The following is a 6,874-nucleotide window of genomic DNA, read 5'->3' as shown; positions in this document are numbered from 1 at the left end:
AAACATTATTAAACAACCAGGTTTGTCTTTATTAGTTTAGGTGATAAGAATATAAATTTCTCAAATTTGAGAGACTTATAATGAATTAATCAAAAATATATAGGTATTCCAATAAATATGACAGTAGTTTGCCCAGATAAAGTTGAGACAGAAATAAAGGTGAGGTCATTTCTACATGGGATATAGTGACTGGGAAATGGGAAAGAAGTGAAAAGAAACCAGTGATTATTTCCATTTTAAAAAAATGAAAACTCTCTCATTAAAGTTAATCATTACAAATTTCATAAACATGATTTTTAAAAATTTAAGTAATCTTTTCTCAAAAATTTTGTATCATTTTCTCTGAAAAAGGATATAGCTCTAACCAGAACCATTAAGTTCAATAAGATTTGTTCTACTTATAATTGAATGTGAGCCATATTTGGGCAGGTCCAGTAACCAGAGCCTTAAGGGAGGGGTAGAAACAGCATTTAGTATAATGATAATCTCAATAATAATTGGAGAGTGTCAAGGGAAGAGACCTTTGGAGAGGGCTTCTTACATCAGGGCAGAGGTGGAAGGAGTCTGAAGGCAGTCTTAGAACACAAATAGTAGTTGTTTTTATTATAGTCTTGCAGAATAGCTGTTCCTGCTAAAATAGTAACACAAACTTGACATGCTATCTGGATTTGTCGAATTCTACTTATTCTTCTGGAAAATAAAGATGAAGGAGGAAGAAGGACATTTGGGTCCAAAGAAATTTAAAAAGGAAACAAACCTGAAAGTCTCCTAGGCATGCAATGTAATAACGATGCAGGAAGTTAAAAGTGTGTCAGAGAAAGCCTGTGCGTCCTGATCCCAACATAACTTGGTTCTCATCCTATTCATTTTCTACCTCGACATGCTTTTGGGCACTCTCTAAAGCTTCTCTTACCTTTTTTTAACCTCTACTGATTTTAAGACACATCTTTTCCTAGTAAACAGGCATTCTACGGTTAGAAATTGTGCCCACTCTCCTCAAACCTGAATCAAAAGGACCTTCTTGTTAATGAGATCAACTGGACATGACTGAACCATAGAATGTGTTTGCACTCTCTATAGCCTGATCCATAAATAGAGAAATAGGAAGGTTGTTTGAGTGGTACATTATGTAGCATCCACAATAATTTCAAGAGTAAAAGTGCACCTTCTATGAGTTCACTAGCCTGATGAATTAACCATACGAGAATGGTTATTACAACTTAGTGTTTGTTTACAAAAAAGCATTTGAATGGCCCCCAAATTCTTCATCAAATGAAAATGTGTTTGTTTCTGCATTTCTGTTTTTGTATAAAAAAAAAACAACTTGGAAACAAGGAAAGCAGTTCACTATCATATTAAAATCACAGGGTAATGAGGAAGCTAAGTATCATCTATATTTATTATTGTAAGTCTATTTTGAATTTTTTTCAATATGTTCTATTTCATCCAGTGTATTTTATAAACCAAATACAGATATTACTAGAAGTTGCAGGGAAAGATTTTGGATGGCATGAGAAAAACTTCAGTAATCCTAATTTCGTATTCATTCTTGGCTTAGTGATTTATCTAGTAACTCAATTCTTAAATAAAACAAAAGAAAACAACAATGAAACTCTGACACAGATAGGTCTGAGGATCAGACAAAAGATTATCGACTTCACAATCTCTTGTTTTTCAAATTTCACATGGTTTTGCAGGAGATAATATTGTCCTATATTGCTGGTACTATTTCTCCAAACATCATACTTCAACCCTGCTATTTAAGAATACAACTTTGGTATGTTCTAACTCCACTTTTTCCTATAAGATGACAAGTGATACCACCTTCTCTTCTCACAGTAGGAGAGTCTACTGTACAGGAATAACCATGATTCCTTCTTCAGAAATTTGTTTGAAAATACTGGTACTGCACAGAATTGCTAGGCTGAGGTATTCCTTATGAAAACTCACTGAAGTCCAAACACAAACTGTATTTAAGAGAAGTCATTTTAATTCATAGTATTAGATAACGATGATTTAATATTTTCATCTCAGAAGATGATAGAAATAATAAATAAAAATTAAACAAGGGTCAAGATGGTAAAGTAGGTAAACACTGTGCTTGCTATCTCTTACAACCACACCAAAATTACAACTAAACAACAGAAAAACCATCATGGAGAACCACCTGAAGTCTAGGTGAACAGAAGGTTTATAACTAGGGCATACCGAAGGAGCCACCTAAAGACTAGAAAGAGGGGCAGAAATGCAAAACAGGCTGGTCCCCCACTCACATGGAGTTGTTAAAAATCAAGAAGGAATTTTCTGCTGCAGAAGTCCCCCACTAGGGTTCCAGTGCTCAGAAGAGAAGTCCTCACAATGTCTGGCTGTGAAAACCAGCAGAGATTGTGGCTGAGTGAGTCAAAGGGCTGCTGGAGTCCCAGGCACTCCTCTTAAGGGTCTTAATGAGTAAGACTTACTCATTAACGGACTCACTCATTCTGAGTTCCAGCACTGAGCCTGCAGCTTCAAAGGCACCAGGAACATATGGGGAGAACTGAGTTGTCTGGCTTCAGGGTGAGGGCTAGAGGGGCAGCTTTCCCCTAGAAAGAAGTGCTGGCAGAAGTCACTGTTCCTTTGTTGAGCCCTCCTCCCCTTTTGGCTTGAGACACAGGCAGCTGACATATTTGAGTCTCCAACAACCTGGCTAAAACCATTCATTCTGCCCTGGTGATTCTGAGACCCTGTCCCACCCAATTTGTAGGCCCACCTGAGCCACTTCCAGTGGCTTTTCAACACAAACAGCCTGTCTTGGCTTATGTTACAGACTTTTCTAAAGTCTCTCAAAGGTTCACAAAACCCACACAAGCAGCATCTCAGATTGCCCTGTACCTCCCGCTAAGTAAACCTAAGCTTGGTACTAGTGGCAGCCAGCCTTGGTGGCTTTTCTATACAAATGGCCTATCTTGACCCAGCTGCAGACTTTCCCAATACTTCTCACGGTTCACAAACCCCAAACAAGCAGCATCTGGCCTCAACATGCCGTGTACAACTTGTTAAGCATCTCCAAGCTGGGTATTAACGGCAGATGGCCTCGGTTCACAGCTTAGATTCTCCCAGGTAACTCTAAGCACAGAACAAGTGGCAACAATCTGCAGATCACTTTGTAGCTTATACCAAGTGGCCCCAGGCAGGGCACAGGAAGTGGTTGATCTTCATCTGCAACAGAGCCCCTCCCAAGAGGCCCCAGAATCAGTACAACTGGTGGCCAGTTTGAGACCACACCAGAACCTCCCAACCACATCTACAAATGATGTACCCAAAGGGTAGATTGGGTTGGCACTAGAGTCCTACTAAAGTGAATCTTGCTCTGTAGTGTCAGCCCCTGCACAAAAGTTCTTCCACTACAGTCATGGCCATTCCTCACAACAAATTAGCCTGAGGGTCAATCCCTCTTATTGACATGCCACTAACAATCAAGGCTCAACTACAACAGGAAGGCACACATGATCCACACAAGAGAAACACCTGGAGCACCCACCTCAGATAACCAAGGAGACTGTGCCACTGGGTCCCACAGCACGACTACTAAATAAGGCCAACCTGCTAAGACTGGGAGATAGAGCCGCAGCTCTACCTAATAAATAGAAACAAACACAGGGAGGAAGCCAAATGGAGAGACAAAGAAACATGTCTCAAATGAAAAACAAAACAAAACAAAACAAAACAAAACAGAACAAAGCTCCAGGAAAAGAACTTGAAGACAGCAATCTACCAAATGCAGAGTTTAAAATATTGGTTATAAAGACGTGTAATTATCTCAGTGATGACTTCAACAAAGAGATAGGAAACATAAAAATGGAAATAGAAAATACAAAAAAGAACCAGTCAGAAATGAAGAATACAATAACTGAAATAAAGAGTACATTAGAGATAATCAATAGCATATTAGATGAGGTAAAAGATCAAATGAGTGATTTGCAAGATAAGGTAGCAGAAATACACAATCAGAAAAGCAAAAATATAAAATATTCCCAAAAAATTAAGATAGTTTAAGTGGCCACTGGGACAACAACATGTGTACCAACATTTGCATCAAATGAGTACCAGAAGGAAAACAGGGAGAGCACAGAATCGAAAGCTTATTTGAAGAAATAATGATAGAACATTGAAAACATGGCTGCATGAGAGATGTTCTCAGATCTCTCCCCTTGAAACAGCAATAAACTGAACATCTAAAACTCAACAAAAAACACCCAAACTGCACACCAGCATGTCTGAGCATGGAATCTATACATAAGAGCTACCACAGGTCAAACCCCAGGACTTTGGGCATAACAAAGAAGCTGCTGCTAACAGCTGGAGCTCCCTGTAGGAGGAGTTGTGGTAGGCAAGTTGTGGCAAGTTCCCTGAACAGCCTTGCCTGGGAGTGCTGTGAGCTCCATGCAGCCAGCGGCAGTGCCCAATCATCAGGGCAGAAGGCAATAAAACGAGGTTGGCAGAGAAAAAACAGTTGATTTTTATCAGTCGCAGTTGCAAAAGAGAGGCTGTGCCACTGCTCCCTCCCCCAACTCAAAGGGCCCCTCCCCCCATACCCTCTGAGACAGAACGCAACAGAGCCCCAGGGGAATCTGAGCAAACACTACTGAAACTGTCGCTAACACTGACAGGAACTGAGACTGAGAGTAGCGAGCATGATTAAACATCTATAAGGGGGAAAAAAGACATTATTAAGACTATATTAAGCAGAGATCTAAGAGGCTTAGACGCTACCTATTGGAAACCAAAAGAAAAACACATTCTTTGCAATAGGCTAGGGATAATTATATAATAAATCTTCTTTTGGGGTGGATGGGGAGACAGAACACACTTCCATTAATGCCCTGGCAGATTAATAGCCCATTAAACACCATGAACAACCAAGGTGACAAGGGATCTCAGAAAGAAAGAGAAAAATCTCCAGACATAGAAATACGTGACTAAATGACAGAGAATTTAAGATGGTACTTCTGAAAAAAAAAACTCAATGAAATCAAAAACAAATTCTATCAACAATTTCAAGAACTGAAAAAACAATGAGATGAGCAGAGTAAGTTCTTTAGCAAAGAGAGCAAAACCCTCAAAAAGAGCTGAATAGACCTTCTAGCGATAAAGAACGCACTACAAGAGTTGAAAAATGAAATAACAAGCTTGGGAAATAGAGTTGACCAAATGGAGGAAAGGATCAGCGATATCAATGACAGAAATCTAGAAATAAATCAGAAGGAAGAAGAGAGAAACCGAAGAATGAAAAATAATGAAAGAGAAATACAAGAACTAGCTGATACCATTAGGAGAGGAAATATAAGAATAATGGGAATTCTCAAAGGGAAGGAAAAGGAGCAGGGTCTAGAAAACATTTTCAGACAAATAGTTGATGGAATTTCCCAAATCTAAGAAATGAGCTGGAGCTTAGAATTCAAGAAGTCAATAGAATACCCAATTATCTCAACTCGAAAAGGACTTCACCAAGACACATTGTTTAAAATTATTAAAAATCAAAATAAAGACAGAATTCTCTGGGCAGCCAGGGAACAAAAGACGGTAACTTATAAAGGAAAACCCATTAGATTATGGTTGGACTTCTCAGCATAAAGCTTACAAGCCAGAAAAGAGTGGAATCAAATATTCAAACTAGTAAATAAAAGGAAATAACAGCCAAGAATAATGTATCTAGCTAAGCTCTCCTTTAGATATGAAGGAGAAATAAAGACCTTTCCAGATATACAAAAATTGGAATTCTCCACAACTATCTGCACTACAGGAATTACTGAAAGGTGTCAGCTCACCTAAAACAAAATGAAAAAAAAAAAAAAAAAAACCCACACAATTAAGAGTAAGGTGACTAGCAGGCTGATAAAAGCAGAGTGCAACCTTTACAAGGAAGAGGACATTATAACCTTAAAATAAGAGATTTACTATAGCAAGATAGTAAGGAATGTTCAGCATATACAGGGACAAATTGAGACAACAATGACTGAAAAGGGGAGGATTCAAAGATCTAAATGCACAAAGGGGAATTCAGATAAGTCACATGCAGAAGAAAAAGGATGACTGAATATATATATTATCTTTTTTATATTCATAATGGTAACCAAACACCGATTCAGAAAGTATATAACATAAAAGAAGAAAGATCAGAGGGAAAACCCACAAAAGCCAACCAAAATAAAGAAAACAGAAGCACAAGGACAAGGAAGTAATGGAAACACAGAGCTACCAGAAAGCAAAAGATAAAATGGCCGTAAGAAGATCTCATATTTCAAGAATCACCCTAAATGTTAATGGACTGAGCTCACCAATAAAAATGCAGAGAGTTGCAAAATGGATCAAAAAACAAAATCCAATCATATGCTGCCTCCAGGAGATACATCTCATCTCTAAAGACAAATATAGACTCAAAATGAAAGGGTGGAAAATAATATACCAAGCAAATGAAATTCAGAGAAAAACAGGAGTATTGGTACTAATATCAGATGAAATAAACGTCAAAATAAAAAAGGTAAAGAAAGATGCTGAGGGACACTTCATAATGATAAAGGGAATCATGCACCAAAAAGACATAACATTTATTAATATCTATGCTCCCAATCAGGGAGCCCCGAAATATATAAAGCAATTGCTAACAGAACTAAAGGGAGAAACAGACCAAAACACTATCGTAAATACCCACCGTCGGATCGGGACAGATCGTCCAAACAGAAAATCAATAAGGAAATCATATCCTTAAACGACACATTAGACCAACTGGAAATAATTGGCATTTACAGAGCCTTCCATCCCAAAACAGCTGCTTATATATTCTTCTCTAGTGAACATGGAACAGTCTCAAGGATCGACCACATACTGGGACACA

This window comes from Pteropus vampyrus, unplaced genomic scaffold (genome assembly GCF_000151845.1).
Source record: "Pteropus vampyrus isolate Shadow unplaced genomic scaffold, Pvam_2.0 Scaffold153, whole genome shotgun sequence".
Classification (NCBI taxonomy): domain Eukaryota; kingdom Metazoa; phylum Chordata; class Mammalia; order Chiroptera; family Pteropodidae; genus Pteropus; species Pteropus vampyrus.
Note: the sequence above shows the minus strand (reverse complement) of the source record.